We start from the raw sequence: 18,022 nt of genomic DNA, 5'->3' as shown, positions 1-18,022 counted from the left end.
TCTCAAACTGGCTTGACATCACTTCAAACATATTCAAGTTGAACTGCTGTCTCAAACTTATTTTATAGTATCACTGTTTTCTTTTAAAATAAACTGTAATAAAGAGTAAGGGGACAGTTTGTGGTGACAAGACCCTGACCCTCCTTATTATACCATTAGAGACAGATTACAGATTAGAACAGAATTATTATTTCTTCTTATTAACCCTCCTGTTGCCCTCAAAAACACCATTTATTCTTGGGGTCAATTTGATCGTAGCAATTTAAACATCTGTAAAATGATCATAATCAATGTGTGACTCAAGTGAAGTCGGGTACTTTATGTTTTTATTTAACAGAATGAAAAATATCACTGATCTTAAACTGCATGGGGGGATTTCTGTGTGTGTGTTTTAAAGTAAGTGTGTTATTTTAAGTGCTATTTTGTGTTATTTGTAACATCTGGAATGAAAGTAACGTCCGTTATCAAGGACAGCAGAATGAATTTGACCTCATATAATATTTGAATTGTAAAATAAACGATAATAATAATGATTAAATCATCCAGATGATCAAACTGACCCAAAGGAACACCGATGCGACAAGTAAAAATATATATATTCAAGCCAATTTTAGTTTTTTTATGATTTGTCCCCATAAAATGAGGAAAAGTCATAAATATAAAGCAAAAAAATGACATTATTTAGAGATGTTAAACATTAAATGGGGTCAAATTGACCCTTAGGAGAACAGGAGGGTTAACTGCTGTCTGAAACTTATTTAAAAGTATTACTGTTTCCTTCGTAAGAAAATGTTCTACGTGAGTAGGAGAAAACATATGTCTATTCCCTGACATGTTAAAGTGCCCAGATCAAAAAAACCCTGTTCTATTCTCTGCTATACCTCAAAGGACTCATTAGTAACCATCTGCCACCGCAGCCAAGACCAACGCACAGCTCTGACTTACTGTACCCATCCTGTCTTGAATCTCGCAATCCAAACAAGAGATATGACTCGGGGGATTCGGAGCCCCTTGAGGAAAAGGACTTATCCAACCTAAAACGTATTTGGCGCTGAAGTGTCAAACAGGTTTGATACGATAAGATAAACCATCATTAATCCCCAGAGGGAAATTGAGGTGTCATAGCAACAGCAATGAGACTGAAACACAGGAGAGGTACATGTGAGAGTGTAGAACCAAACCTAGATAACGAGTATAAAAGTAGAAGTACAGATAAAAAGAGATAATACCCACTCTTTCTCCCTCATTGTGATTATCTGCCTTTAGCCTCACCCCACTGCCCATGGAGCTAACGTTAGCAATCTGCAACTACCGTATTTTCCGCACTATAAGGCGCACCTTCAATGAATGGCTTATTTTGAAACTTTTTAGGTTATTTGATGGCTCTAAAATCACCCGTAGGTGTGAATGGTTGTCTGTCTCTGTTCGTCTCTATGTGTCCTGTGATAGACTGGCGTCCTGTCCAGAGTGGACCCCGCCTCACGCCCGATGTCAGCTGGGATCGACTCCAGCCCCCCACGACCCCGACAGGGACAAGAGGCTGAAGATGAATGAATTAATTAATTCAATTAAATTCAAAAAACTTTATCTTTCCCCGGGGGGCAATTCAGGGCACACAGAGCAGCAAATAACGACAGTGCAACTATACAAAAACATTTTAACCTAACAAAAAGAATAAAGTGTAAGAGAAGAGTAAGTGTCAGGATGTTAGTGTGTTAGTACAGGTTAGATACAGAGAACATCGTCGGCGTGAGATGTAGAAAGACATGCTAGTATCAGATGTAAGCAGACATGTGAACGGGTGTATAAGATGTAAACACGCAGTAGACTGTTGAAACAGGTATAAACAGAACTGTAGTGCAGAAAAGATATAAGTGGAGTGATGAAGGCGCACCGCATTATAAGGCACATAGAATAGACGCTACAGTCGAGGCTGGGGTTGCGTTAAGGACCGCCTCTAAATTCATTGATGTTAAGTTGGCGTGCTAGCGCTGTTGCCTTCAGTGGAATAGTGATCGTACGGACACTTCTACTTGTTGCTCTCTGTTCAACAACCCACTGTTGGAGTTTGTCCTCCAGCTGCAGCCGTCTCGCTCTGTTCCCTCTAAACTCTGTTCCCTCTAAACTCTGTTTAGTCTTCTTTACTTGGCGCAGGTCGTCTTGTTGCTTCCTCCACTTCGGCACCATTGATTGGTTCATGTTAAACTCTCTGGCTGGTGCTCTATTACCGTGTTCTACTGCGTGACTAATGGCCTTGAGTTTAAACTCTGCGTCGTAAGGGTGTCTCTTAACAGGAGCCATTTTGGGCTCTTTACACAAACACACACATGGTAATTAAACGGCAAGCTTCGCGCAGTCGTATATCTCAACATGCACCGCGCGTTACTTCTTCTACGGGGGAAAATAGAGTCGGTGGCTGCTCACCGTAGTTGGAGACCTGTTGTGGCTCAATATTGGTCCATATATAAGGAGCACCGGATTATAAGGCGCACTGTCGGCTTTTGAGACATTTGAGGGTTTTTAGGTGCAACTTACAGTGCGGAAAATACGGTACATTATAGTTTCGGCGTCCTAAACCAGTCAGACCCAGACTCAGATGAGGAATCTGTTGTCACTAAAATGGTGGACTAGCAGATGTATCAGAGTGTTAAGTGTAGTTAGAATCTTTTATTAGTTTCTGTTATTTGTTAGCTCGTTAGCTTGTAACTGTCAGTGTCTGACAGCTATGATGACTGTGTTTACGCTCTGTACTGACAGTCCCCTCTGAGCTGGAGGTTTCAGGTTTCTTTGCCAGATTGGTGTCAAAGTTGTTCCCCCATCAGATCCTGTTTCAAATATCAGACGACAATTGGTTTATTTACTAGTGACGTTCCAACTAAAGCTTCCTGTTTTGGACATACGCGGTTTCGTCCGACAGCGACGATATGAGCCTTTGTTTCATGGATTGATGTGTGCAAGTGACACACACACACACTTCAAACACTGTAGTGTGTGTGTGTGTGTGTGTGTGTGTGTGTGTGTGTGTGTGTGTGTGTGTGTGTAAACATGTCTAGATTCATTTGTTTTATGGTTCATGATTGATTTTAATGAAAAATGTACTGCAAACTTTGAAGGCCTTTTCTCAAAAGCCCGATTCAGTAACAATCATTTTGTAATTTGAGATATTTTCCTTAATATCTGAAGTTCAAACTTCTTTTATTGAATCCCTTATGTTGATGTCAGACATGAGTTCATGAGTACGATGTGCGGAGGGGTTTCTAGCCTTCATATTAACGACCCCTTAAACCACGCTGTTTTTGAACATTGCCTTGATCTTGTTTTTTACCCTCAACTTGTCAATCAGCTGTTAAGATGGAGGATTTGATCTCTGATCACAAATGCATTCTCTCATCTCTGCTGTCTCCTCTAAGACACTCTCACACGCTTTGGCTGATTTAATAAACAAGCTGTTTCTGAATTCTCGTGTATTTTCATGTCGTTTCTCCATCACAGTTGATCCTTTAAGCATGTTATTGAAATGTGTCTGTCTTGAATGCTAGCGCACCTTTAAAGCCCTTTCGTGAAGTAACCTGGTCCCGTTAAATGACGATATCTCCTGGACCATGCTGAATAAACATATTTATTTACTTTTTTGCAACTTGGGTGGAGCAGAGTTTGCTGTGGCTACAACCAGAGCCAGGGAGAAGCTTACTCCGGTTTAATCCCACAGACTCTCCCTTCACTCGTCCAGCAGCTGGGAGGCAAAACACGGGAACAATGAGGAGCTGCAGTGTTTATTCATGGGCGAACTGTAACCGACATTTAATGCCACTAGACGTCACCACGTCACCAAATTTGGTACAGAACCTCATTGCACCAAGCTGGAAAAAAGCGCCCTTTTCAGATTTTTGCCGTGTCATACAATTTGTCTATAGCTGGCGTTCAAAGTTTGCTTACAATCGGAGCAGCGGGGGCGGTGTTGCAGTCGCTCTACCGCACCGTTGTGACGAAAAGAGAGCTGAGGAAGGCAAAGCTCTGGATCTACCGCTCAATCTTCGTTCCTACCCTCACCTGTGGTCATGAAAGCTGGGTCAGGACCCAAAAAAACAGGTCGCGGGTACAAGCGGCCGAAATGGGTTTTCTCAGGAGGGGGGCTGGAGTCTCCCTTAGAGATAGAGAGAGAAGTTCAGCCATCCGTGAGGAACTCGGAGTAGAGCCGCTGCTCCTTTGCATTGAAAGGAGCCAGTTGAGGTGGTTCGGGCATCTGGTAAGGATGCCCCCTGGGCGCCTCCCTAGGGAGGTGTTCCAGGCACGTCCAGCTGGGAGGAGGCCTCGGGGAAGACCCAGGACCAGGTGGAGAGATTATATCTCCACGCTGGCCTGGGAACGCCTCGGGATCCCCCAGTCAGAGCTGGTTAATGTGGCCCGGGAAAGGGAAGTTTGGGGTCCCCTGCTAAAGCTGCTGCCCCCACGACCCGACCTCGGATAAGAGGCTGAAGATGAGATGAGATGAGATGAGATCAGTAACCTTATCCTCTTATGGAGTGACACTTCCAGTGGAAGACACTGGGCTTCCTCCTGCCAATCAGAGCAGCCGCTCATTAGCAGAGAAGCTGCTGATGTGAAACAACAGCAGTAAATTATAGGTGGGAAACAAGTGCTGAGAAGTGAGTTGTTAAGGTAGAGCTAATGGATTTTTTGTTACTGAAAGAAACTCAACAGCTACGTGTCATTGGCTCAAAGTAATTATAAAACATAGCTGGGGAAGTTAAAGGTGGCCAGTTTTACCATTTTCAGATGCTCAATAGAACTTTTCTGCTTTGCTAACAAATGCTGAAGTTTGCAGATTTCATCGGAGTGGAGACAACGGTAGGGCTCTCTCTCTTTCTCTCACACACACACACACACACACACACGGCTACTGATGGGAGGCTATAGTGCAGACAGTTGCTGTGCTTTCCCAAGGTGCGCAGTAGAGGATAGCCCTTAAAAGTCATGCAGTCCAGGAAAGGGATCCGCTCCTGATGAATCACCTCCTCCTCTCACTCCCCATCCCTCTTCCTGCAGCTCTTTTTGCACTCCTCTGCTCCCGAGGCGTAAAGCTTTACTATTGATTGAGCTCGCTAACTGCACTCCCTCGGTGCCCTTTTAGAGAGGCTGAAGTCTTTCGTTAGTCGTTTACAACCCCTCGCTCCAAAAAAACAACTTTCAATACTTTTCTCGTCGGCCTTTATTTGGCACGAGTCCTCAGATAGTACCAATTTCAACACCGGAGCATTTATGTGAAGGTACAAAGTATCATAAATATATGTGACAACCTGTGGGAAGCAGAGACGAAGTGATGGAAGCCTGTTTGCCATTGCACTTTAGCCTGAGGCCTTGCCGTTGGCTTGAATAGGAAAAGTATGTTTACTCAACCTCCTCCATCTCCATAACATCCTCCATTCCCTTTGTTCAGTGGAAGCACACAGATTAGTGCAGAGTACAGTCAACCGGAGCAGGACTGACAGCCTGGGAGTGTTTCTGTTTGGTGACAATGTCTGAAAATTATATAAAAAGTTCAATTTCAAACAAATACATTATGTGAGAACCGCTGCTTTGCTGTGTTTTGTGCTCTCTGGAAGGAAGCAGATGCTCAGTTTTACAGTTGTACAAGTTTCTAATTAATGCCTAACACTTAGATTTTGCACTCTACGTTTGCAGCGTTGTTAAACGTGTCGTAATTGAAAAAGTGCGTTGGCGCGGATCACAGTGGTAACTGCTTATATACATGTTTATAAAATGACCTTGCAAGTGTCCAATAAAATCTTTATGGTGTGTTCAAGTGACGCCGTGCTAAATTTTATTCCACCTAATTAGTAGAATGAACAACCACCGCCTCAGTTATTGGACGCTCTCACGTGCGTACACTACCGCGGAGAGAAAAGAGCAAGGAAGGGATTTGAACCTGGACAAACAGAGGTCAATATGTGAACAACAGCTGACATCAAGTGTCTCAGAGACTCACTGAGGAATCCTGTTCAAAGTTAAAAACAACACTCTCCATGACATCCATATCTGTAATGCACTGCACAATTCTAGTTGTGCTTTACAACAGTAATCACAGCATATTATGATATAATGAATTATATTGAATTATAAGGTCAATTCTCATAATACTGGTTACTCACTGAGAGGGATTACAGTGTATTATAAGTACCATAGTGGTCCATAGTTCAGTCTTTTTGTAAAGCATTACAATAACAGTTATAATCCATTATTGCATGATTAAAGGTTACTAAGTGGTCATTTGGCGCTTTAAAGCAATTCTTACCTTTCTTGCATGTGTCAGAGCACTCAACGCTCTCAAAAAGTCCCACCCTCTTCCCCCTGCCCGACCTCTGAAGCTCCCTCCTCCCCTGACACGTGCGGTGAGAGAAATGCTGCATTCATGTGCCCTGGGAAGTCCGTAGTTTCGGACCTCCAAAATTGGCAAAATGCACTGCAACCTTCTACTAGTAGGATGTTTACTTTGACAGGCGTTCCAGTGCACTTTGCCTCATCGGAGGTCTGAAACTTGGGACTTGCGGTGACACTTGAACGCAGCATGAGCAGCGCAAGTGAATGTGGAGCGATAGATGACAGGCAGGAAGCTCGGCAAACCATTTTATGGGCCGAAAAAATGATTGGTCAGACTTTTATCAGAAATATGAGAGGATTGAATACTGATGAGTTGGATTTCTTTTACATTGTAGTGCACCATACTGTAACGGGTTTGGTTAGGACCCAATAGCAGCACAAATACAGGCAGGTATCGTTGGTAACAAACTTTATTGGTTTGATGCAGGGAATAATCAGAGTCACGGCGCTGCAGGTAGCCACAGAGGAGACTGGAGTTACAGTCACTCTGAAGAGCTGAACCAGGTAACCACCAGTTAGCCACAGGAGCCGACAGGCAGAATCCAGAAGGGGACAGGCGAGGATCGTGGTCAGGGACGGAAGGCTGAGGTGGTTTCCAGGAGATCGGTCAGACAGGATAGTCGGAGGCAGGCTGGGTCGAAACCGGGAGATCAGGCAAAATAACGCTGGAGAGTCTGGTGCAAGCATCGAGAACAATCTGGCAATGTGTGAGTGTGAAGTTGGGGTTTAAATGCAGCCAGAGCAGAGAGCACAGGTGAGTGGAGTTGGCTTGATGAGAGGGGTGTGTCTGGTGCAGAGTGTGAGGCAGAGATGAACTGTGACACATACGCTCATTAGGAGCATTTTAAGATTACAATAGAAAAGTGTTAAGATGCCAGAAAGGTAAGAATTGCTTTAAGTGAAGTAATGAAATTCCTGATGCAAAGGCATATATTTTAAACGCTTGTAATAAGTCACCATGAGTGGTCTTTAAGTGTGTTTACATGTATAACATAAATAACCCGTGTATGAGGCTTATCATGGTTATTATAATATTCAGGATACAGTGTTTACTGAGACAGGGGAGCAGTGGATGATGATGCGCAGCCGTTTACATTACCCAAAGAGAAAACTTGTTATTAAGTTCTAAAGCGCAAGAAAAGACACACACACCTCTGCACAACCTCAGGGGAAGGTGCCACATTGCCGGATTTTGTGTGAATGCAGAGTTTCATCCTGTCGCTGCATATGTGTGTGTGTACGTGTGTGTTGGTCAAACAGACAAACACAGCGATGTGAATGGGCTGCACAGCATGCACATTGTTATCGGCTGGCGGTGACACACCCATGTGGCACCCAAAGACTACAGTTGACTCCCAGAAACATCACAAACACTGCAAAATATGAAGAAAGAAAGAAAGACATGTGGGTGCACCACCCTCCACCCTCTCCATCCGTGGTTCTCTATGTGAGTTGCCTCTAGCCCCCTCTCCCTGTCGGAGGAGTAGGAGCCTTCAGGCCAACTGAGCAGCCGCTCTGAGGTCCCTGACGTCCTCATTTCCCCTTCGACTGCCCAGCCGATGCCTCGGAGTGGCTCCAAGCACTGCCAGATGGCCCGTTCCTGGTCAGATCCTCCTCTGGAGCTGCCGAGAAAGCACAGCAGGACGCAAAGACTGGTTGTGCATGGTGGTGTGTCTGATGATGCTTTTGATTTGTTTTGAAATAAAATACTGATGGAAAAATTCATCGTGCTTTGGCTGCATTCATTGTTCTGTGTTCCACTGTGAGAAGAGGAGCCGTTCTCACAGTGCATGTTGAGGAGAGTTGGCAAGGTGTTTGGGGAAACCTGGAGATAACTGCTTGTGTCTGCTAAATATATCACCATGACAACCAGTTCAACTGCATGTTAAATGATGACTCGGGAGGACTGCCCTCAGAGCATGTTTGAGACACTCCCGGACATGGTCTTTCCCCGGTTAAAGGAATAACGGGATTATTGAAGTTCCCCCCTTTTCAATGAGCGGGGTTGAATGGGAAAATGACGGGAGTAACTCTTCCTCCGGTACAGCAGGTGGCGCTCCGCCAGCTGATCAGAATATGGCTTATTCTCCCGTCTCACCTTTGTCAAAATCACAAGCAGGGTAAAATGGCCGACTTTTGGACAGAATTACGACAGAAATGGGTCTTCTTGGTAGTGATGCAACTAGCCATGATTCTGTTTAAAGGTAAAGCTTGTGTTGTTGTTCAAAAGCCACTGCCGCGGAGTCAGGAGGGGGAGTTATAACCTACGAAGCATGTGAGGACGCATAATCCGATGTAGGCTGTTTACATGCATGAATACAACTGTTACTAAAGGAGTTATCTAGGTCTGTAAACTGGGGTATCAAAACTTCAATTTTACCCGCGGGACGGTGTTTACATGGTGATCGAGAAACTGGATTACTACGTTAATGCAAATGTAACTGCATGTAAACGCACTGACTGGTGTTTAAGTGTACTATATGTTCTGTTCTTCATTCATTCATCTTCAACCTCTTGTCCCTGTCGGGGTCGTGGGGGGGCTGGAGCAGATCCCAGCTGACATCGGGCGTGAGGCGTGGTCCACCCTGGACAGGACGCCAGTCTATCACAGGGCACATAGAGACGAACAGAGACAGACAACCATTCACACCTACGGGTGATTTAGAGTCATCAATGAACCGAACACCTGCACGTCTTTGGACTGTGGGAGGAAACCGGAGAACCCGGAGAAAACCCACGCAGACACGGGGACAACATGCAAACTCTACACAGACCCTCTCGCTGTGAGGGGACAGTGCTAACCACCACACCACCGTGTCGCCCTGTTCTCTTCTTGTACAAGAAAAAAAATGTATTATAACTTGAAATTAACCCCGAACTGGTCCTTACGTTACGAGTTGTCCTAACAACATCTTCCTCTAAAGCATAGGTTTCCTGGAAAACTACAGTCTCTCTCTGAATTTTCCAACATCGCCACAGCTGTCCCCCACACGTATCCATCCTCTAATCGCTCTGTTAATAGGCAGCTTGGTCTTGTGTCATCCAAACAGCACATCTTCTCCATCTCACACTCAGGGGTTTCCATTTCACATGTTTTCCATAACAATGTGTCATAATGAGCCAGCGAGTGCATTACGTCTAGTGTAGACGGCACATACACGACTCTGTCTGCACTCAGTTTCTCCTCCTCCCATCCCTCTGTGTGTGTGTGTGTGTGTGTGTGCGAGTGCAGCAGCATCCCGGCACCACGCCTGCAGGCGCCCTCTCCCTTTGCCAGCAGCGTTGTGAGACCGGTGTCTCCGTGCACCGTCTTCCCAGCAGCGTTCGGCTGTTCGACTGTGGGTAATGCGCCCTGCAGAGACTCCCGCTCAGCCCATGGGTTCAGGGACAGTGGCGGGGGCTCTGGCTTGGCTTGTCTCCATGACAACTGCAGTGCATCAAGTGGATGTGAGCCCACTTTCGGAGCTTTACTCAGAGGGGCGGCACGCCTGTCTAATGGACAGCTGGATGGGCAGGCTGATCAGCAGAGGCTACACACACACACACACACACACACACACACACACACACACACACACACACACACACACACACACACCAGGTCATTCTCTGAATTGATTCTGTTTTTTGATCTTAAATTTCTTAGTATTGTTCCCATATCTTATTTCATTTAATAGAATCTCCTGGCAACGCTTCAGTTTCAGACGCCCCTGGAGCTCACAGAAGAAAAGCATTAAGTTAAGAAAGCTGATAAAAGATATTTTGCTCCTAGGCCTCATTCTTGGCCATTTTCTTATCAAGATACAGGCCCAGAATTTGTTTTTGGACAGACCAAAGTCATTACTGTTGCAAAGCAAATGGCCCAAGGCTGAAAGGGCCTTGATTTCTTTTCTCATTTGAATCCTGCATAACGTCAGCCACAACTCACTTTTTATTTAAACGACCTTTTAATTTAAGTTCATTGTGTTTTACAGAATATATCCGCCTGAACTCCATCGTCTGTAGCTCTGGAGAGACAGGAGTGAGTTTTTTAAGCCAAGAAAGTTAATTAAAAACAACTAGATTGAATAGAAAGACCACATCTGAGTCACTTTGAGAATGTTTAGCCTGTTACAGTAGTACTGACTTATTACTGTGGGACAAGATCTGTCATAGACATGAACTCCTGTCCCCAAACTTCCCTTTCCCGGGCCACATTAACCAGCTCTAACTTGGGGATCCCAAGGCGTTCCCAGGCCAGTGTGGAGATCTAATCTCTCCACCTGGTCCTGGGTCTTCCCCGAGGCCTCCTCCCAGCTGGACGTGCCTGGAACACCTCCCTAGGGAGGCGCCCAGGGTTCATCCTTACTAGATGATCCTGAACCACCTCAACTGGCTCCTTTCAACGCAAAGGAGCAGCGGCTCTACTCCGAGTTCCTCACGGATGCTGAACTTCTCCCCCTCTCTCTAAGGGAGACTCCAGCCCCCCTCCTGAGAAAACCCATTTCGGCCGCTTGTACCCGGGACCTCGTTCTTTCGGCCAAGACGATATCCAATTTATGCTCGCCAAATGTCTTTATGGCATGCCTTTGAACCCCAATACCTCGGTATTAAAACAATATGTACAATCATGGTTGTATTATTTCCATTTTGATAACTGGCCAAACTTGAAAAACTGTTGTAAGATTTGTAATCGCTCTACTGAAGAGTTCATCGATAAGTAGGGATATAAAAAATGTCAACTAACAAAGCAACGTCAAGATCAAGCCCCACAACGAAGACTAAAGCTGAGCTGGGTTAGCTTGAATCAAACGAATTACACGACATGACTCAGTGGTTGCACTTCGGTCCTTTGAGTTGTCGCTGTGTCTGTTTGAAGTGTGAACGAGATGTGCCGCCTTTGATGTGAAAGCTGATCTGATTCCAGATTTGTGTGCAAGTGTGGAAAAACATCTTTGATCACAGCTGGTTTTAAAAGCTTAGTGCCTGTGAGATAGCTCTGATTACATCTTCCTGTCTTGTTTAAGAGTAATTACATTCCACTGTTTCAGCTCGTCCCCATGCGCTACACAATGTTGGAAAATGTTTGCTGGGATGACTGAAGGCCTTTACGCACCGGGGGGGTGTGACTAATATACAACAGGAAAATGCAAAACGCTCCCGTGCGAACATTCATACCAGCAGATAAATAGTTAAGCAGTCCAGTGCTTTTATTGTGAAAGGTAAGAACAGAAAAAGTGGATTGGATTTGCGCTGCCTTGGTCAAGGCTGAAGGAGTAAAGTTTGCCATCTTAGGGCGTACTCACACTGTCCTTCCACACCACGACCCGGGCTTTAGGGTACTTGTCCCCCCGTGCCCCAGCCCCGTTTGTACTCACACTACCTGGGCCTCGGCCAATGCTTCTTGCTGTCCATACGTCATCACGCCGTAACACGTCACACGCATTGATCGCGTGTGTGTGGCTTTGTTTACAAATCTTTCCACAGACCTCAGAGTTTTTGTGCGTCTTGTCGACTGTTTTTGAATCTTTTCATCGACCAAATCTGCAGTAAACACTCCACCTCCGCATCACACCAACGTGAACCTTTCACCACCATTGTTTTAAATGTCCGCGCATGGTCCGTCCTTCTATTTTCTATGTCCGAACAGGCGGACATAACGCTACTGCCGTAGGGCTCGTGCTCGTACACGTGCGCACGCTCGTGCTCGTACATGTGCAAACGGCTCCGCTAAAGCCCACCTCTTTCAAGCGGGCCGTGGACAGCCCGCTGGCCACAGTTATGCGCGGAACGGGTGCACTCACACTGCTTAAAGGTACTAGGCTTTAGCTGAAAAAACGGTTTTGGCCCCAGCCAGAAGGACAGTGTGAGTACGCCCTTAGTAGCAGACTACACAGTGTTGCTGTATAATCCTCATAAGTATACAACACAAGTGATTCCAGTGATTGGTTGATGCCTTTATTCACAGTAAATACTCATGTCAAAAACAACAGTTTGAAAATATATAGACATGCAAATTAATCGTAGGTAAAACAACGCCCTCGGGATGTAAAGGCCTTGAGTGATCGATTAATTAAAGGGAACGGGTGGCTAGTTGTATTCTCACATCAAATTCCTCTCTTTTATGTCAGAGTGATATTTATCATACAGAGAGATGGTAATCTGCTGTGGCATCATGCCTGATGCACCCCTCTTCCTGTGCCCATAGGTTTGCTGGCTTCAGGGTCATGAGTAGGGTATCATCGATCTACATGTTTCACCCCTTTAAACCCAAAATGTATCCTGGTGGTGGGACAGTGGCAGGTGTTACTCTAACACTCGTCCTTTCTCCTCCACTGGCCCTTTGCTGGTTTGTTCCAGTCACTCCCATATCCCTCATCAGGTGAGCAGCGGATGTTTCAAAAATCAGTCATCTGACCTCTATCGGGTAGATGACGGTTCTCGGCCGGCCTTCTTGCACTCGGTGGCGAGTTCAGAATACTTAAGACTCTTCCCTATTCGAGGCAGCCTCCAGTCCCTCCTCCCATGGGACCATTAGCTCGATGAGAAGCACAGTCTTGGTGTCAATGGACCACATCGCTATGCCTGGGCAAAGGATGTAGTGGGGATCCCTCTGGGGAACTGAAGCTTCCTGCTGAGATCGACTCTCATACTGCATTCCTGGGTGGCAAGAACAGACCTTGGTGGAGCTCTTGGTGACGTGCTTTGGTTGCCCCAACCTTTTCGGACAAATCGGATGCGATGGTCTGCTGGTAGGGCATGACCTCTGCTCATTTCCTGCCTGCATCTCTGTAAGGATGTGGTGAACGCTTGTGCTTGGAATGCTGAACAAACCACAGCTAGTTGTGTGGGCTGGTTCCCAGTCTGGACATTCAGTACATGGGACTTCTTTGTTTATCAAGGAAAAACTGCCAGTGTTTAGGAGGAAGGGCTCAGTTTCACACCAGTTATGGGCCTAATGCACTTTGATCCACGGGGAAAAGGTTACCGTCTTCATGTTGAACAAAGGTTCATAAAGATGAAGACAGTAGTGTACTGCAGCAGGTGTGAAGTTGCCCTGTGTTTCACCTTGACCAGGAACTGCTTTCCTGATTATCATACAAAGAAGTACACAAATATCCCAGTGCTTACCCCAGGAACATCTTTTTTATTTACTCTCACTTCAGTAGTGTTTTATTACTGACATAGCACTATGAGCATTGTTATCGTACATTTTGCACACTATTTACTTTGTTCATGTTTCATTGTAATAATAATACAACTCCATTTGGAAACAAAATGATACTAGACAGTCAAATTGTGTGAACATACAGTAGCCTCCTGTCGTGTGGATTGGGTACATCGGGTCCCCAAATGGCCAAATGGAGAGTCTGCATGGTCCCAAATACAGACAGATGCAGTCCAAAGCTTTTCACAGGAAGAACTTCAGGCTATTGATCTTGGATTTCACCTACAGGGTAGCCGAGGGGCGTGCTCCAGACGTTTAAAAAACTTTAATTTAACCTTTATTTAGCCAGTGAAGACCCACTTATACCACGGCCTCATTTTCAATTGTGCATCAGCATAAAAATGCACCAAATACAAAGTGAAAAGGGATCTAAAATTGAACACTGTGGTACACCTTTAGTGCCCTTGATAAATGCAGATTGAGTAGATAGTAGGTCTATTTGTGGAATAGCTTGTAAATGAGTATCCTGATTGAGGACAGCAGATGTTTGTCCATCTACTAAAAGTGAAAGGTCATTGAACAAAGCAGCACAGGGCTGTCTGTTGTCAAGCTCATTTACAGTATATCCTTTTGAACCAGATGGGCAGCTGATGTACTATGACCAGGTATAAATCACACTGAACAGCATTTAAAATGCAATTCCTACTCAGGAACAAATAAAGCTGACGATTAAGTATAGTTTCAAGTGTCTTAACTAAAGATAGCTTGGAAATTGGGTGGTAATTATTTAAATCTCTACAGTCTTCAATAGGGGCGCAACAGACGGTTCTGATCGTTTCTCGGATCAGTGTCAGGAATCGGATCATTTTTTGGATCGGCACAAAAAAAAAGACAAGAAGAAGAAACATAAGTTTGTCTTTTGTTACTATTCTTTTTCCATTCCTCCACTCCTTGTGTCAGTACCTGCGCGAGATGAGTGCCTGTGTGACTCTGGTAGAGGGGGTGTGTCTGGACCCGTGGACTTCTCATCTCCCAGTCTGCTGTGATGAAGTGAGCAGTTATCGTCACATAGCTCTGCGTTCACCTGGACGCGCATGGTCCCTCCTTCTTTTTTCTATGTCCCAAAAGGCGCACATAAATGACGTGATCGTGCTCGTACACGTGCGCACACTCGTGCTTGTACATGTGCAAACGCGCTCTACAAAAGCCCACCTCTCTCAAACGGCTGTGGTTGGCCAGCTGGGTGCAGCGGGGGCCCTGATATTTTGATGTGTACACAAGTGTCTGAAGACATGCTCGGACTAAAGGGAGGAGAAAAATATTTCATATTTGATAATATAATAATCTGGACAACTTTTAAACAGGGCTAAGATTAATGAAAAATGCTGAATATCAAAAATATGCACAACAACTAAACAAGAGACCGTTCTTTTATTACATCAATTGGATTTAAAGTGATTATAATTCAAGCACATCTATGTGACGTGTCTGTTCTCATTGCATTTTGCCATTTCTTTTCAAAACACCCCCAAAAAAATAAAAAGGCTCCAGTGCACACCTCTCTCTTTTCAGTGCTCTTCCATCTCCACAGTCGGCGCCATTGGGAGCAATTCAGTTTCTGATTGGAACTCATGCCGCTGAAGACAAAAAGTAGTAAAATAGCTAATTTGGTGAGCTATTATTCGCTTCGACTCCCTTTCTAAATGGGACACCTGGCTCAGAATGACTTCATTCATCTGAACTCTCTTTAACTCTACAGCTGGCAGCATTTCACCGATTATAGACGATATAAAGAGCGGATTCTCAGAGGGCATCAAGAGAGGGGAAAACGGCGACACCATGACTCTAAATACACGTCTATTTAACATGTTCACACAAAGTAGTCAGACTGCAAATACCCCAAAAGTAAAGATTTCAAAAGTAGTTGATAGCCATATTTACCAGTGCTGACGTTACTGCACTGTGAGTTAGGATGTAGTCTCATTTAACTGTTTACATAACTCCATAATAAAAATATGGTTATCCAAAACTATGGTCATTAGCATGACTTTTTTCTATTTCCCACCACTATCAGAATTTCCATCCATCCATCCATTTGCTAAACCACCTATTCTCTTGGAAGTGTGGAAGATAGAGAAATTAGCTGCTTTCTTCATGTGGCTTTTGAAATGGCTAAACTGAAGTTGGTGCACAGTGGGGTCATGGTACATAAACCCCTGGAATGAGACAAGTCCTTGCTGGTTGAGTAGATAATAACTTGCATCACAGAGCCTCACAGAAAAGAGAGGAAGATAGAGATCTCGTGATCTCTCACACATCACCTCGTTATGATTCTAAACAGAGGAATGCTCATTTCCTTATTTTAGGCACACACACACACATACTCATTAACTAACAATTTCGTGTGTTGCAAACACACACATCTGTCTCTCTAGATAGCCATATAGGGACATACACTAATTTCCTTCTCTCAGTTTTTAGTGTTATAAGGTGTTGCTAGGCAGATTAACGTCCGTTGCCGCCTTTTTTACCTTTGGGGCGTTACCTTCAGCCCACCAGTGTATTTAAAGCCGCTACTCTTAGACCACAACAGACTCGTCTGATGTATGACCTGGTTTGAGTTGTATCAGAACTTGTCTCCGCTTTGCAAAGTGCGCCAATAAAGATATTGGTGTGATCTAAAGTCATCGTCTCAAGATCTCTCCTTCTATCCTCCGATCAACGGACCCGGGGAGGTAACTGCAGGTTGATCTCAACAGAAGTCAGTCGGGTTTGGGGGGTGCTGAGGGAAAGTCAGTGTATATAATGGTCTGACATTCACGGTTTAACTTTCATCTAAATGGCAAGGATCATTTATATTTAACATTTCACTTTAATGTGAATGATTTACACTGCAACAGAATTCAATTCAATTCAATTCAATTTTATCTACAGTGTCAAATCATAACAACAGTTATCTCAGGACACTTTACAGAGTAGGTAAAGACCACACTCTATGACTTATTTATGATTTACACAGACCCAACAATTCCCCCGTAGAGTACGGTGGCAACGAAAACCTTCACTATAACAGACAGGAACGTCAGACAGACCCAGCTCTGTGGAGGACGGACATCTGTCTGCACCGGAGAGAGGAAGAAAAGAAGAGACAAAGGCAGACAGATGGACAGACACACTTCCAGAGATGCAAGCAACCAAAGCGTAACAGTAACTATAATAATATCTATAGTAATGTGAATGTGACTTATATGTTATGGCAGTTAATACAACAGAATAGTAGAAACAAGCACAGCTGAGGTGATAGAATATGAAAATGACAGTAATTATGGTGGCAAACATGATCAATGATGAGTAGGGGCAATAGCAGCTACGATACAGCGAGACACACCACTGGTGGTATGAACCAACTTACTGTATGTCAGAAGCAGCCACAGCAGTGTGTATCACATTGCGTGTGTATCATATTGCATGTTTCACGTCTAGTGTAACGCAAGTATCTCGTCACTCGTCTTGAATTTGAGTGTAATCGCGTCTGTACATTGACATTGTACGTAGTTTTGTCATGTCAATTGCAGCTTTAGACTCCATTCTGCCCAGAAGCTCATTCATTAGATCAATATACAGATACACTAATACTACATCATGTGCATGTATCATTTATATCTAATGATTTTAGCCAAAGAACCTCACACCAGGCAGAAAGCCCAAACAATTATATCTCTATAAAGACACAATGCACACTAAAAGACAGTTTTGCAAATTAAAAGATATAATCCTAAGTCTAAAAACTAACAATACATGCATCAGTTCAATAACTTTAACACTTGAAGCTGCTTAATAATTAGGACATGGTAAGGTTTCGAAGAGCAGACAGAAAAACTGCCAACTCAAACTACTACCACGGAAATTAGGCACAGGGAAAAAAGAGCCAGGAGACAGAGGGAGAGAGAGCTTGTGGAGTGCCAGACGACAACAAACACACTAAACTAAACAACCAGAACAGCCTGGTTCCATGAAAGTGACAGATAGAGCAACCATTGACACAGGTTTAAGCACTAGTTGTAATGAGTATACAGCCCGACTCTGCAAACCCCTCTGCCTTTTTTTAAACATTCTTGTACAAATCACAAGCAAAGACATTAAATATTAGACAAACTGTGGCACAGCTGCAGGGATCCGAGGGTGTGTTGTCGGAGAGGCAGGGTAAACCCTTGGAAAGGTCCCCAATTAGTGTTTCCAGAATGGATAATTTAATGATTATGTAGATTTGTTATGGCAACCGGTTTTTGAATTATGACAGCTTAGGTTCTGTTGTTTTGGCATTGGAGGAGAGGCCGGTCTGAGACACCATCCAGAGTGGTAATGAATCCAAAACGCTCCATTGTTGCAGCTGAAAACCAAAACAAGGCCCCAAAATTCACCTCACAGCGAGAAGGTTAAAGGTTCGCATCCCGGCCTGCACCTTTCTGTGTGGAGTTTGCATGTTCTCCCCGTGTC

Source organism: Echiichthys vipera, assembly GCF_963691815.1.
Source record: "Echiichthys vipera genome assembly, chromosome: 21".
NCBI classification, from domain to species: domain Eukaryota; kingdom Metazoa; phylum Chordata; class Actinopteri; order Perciformes; family Trachinidae; genus Echiichthys; species Echiichthys vipera.
The sequence above is the reverse complement of the archived record's forward strand: the minus strand, read 5'-3'. Positions refer to the sequence as shown.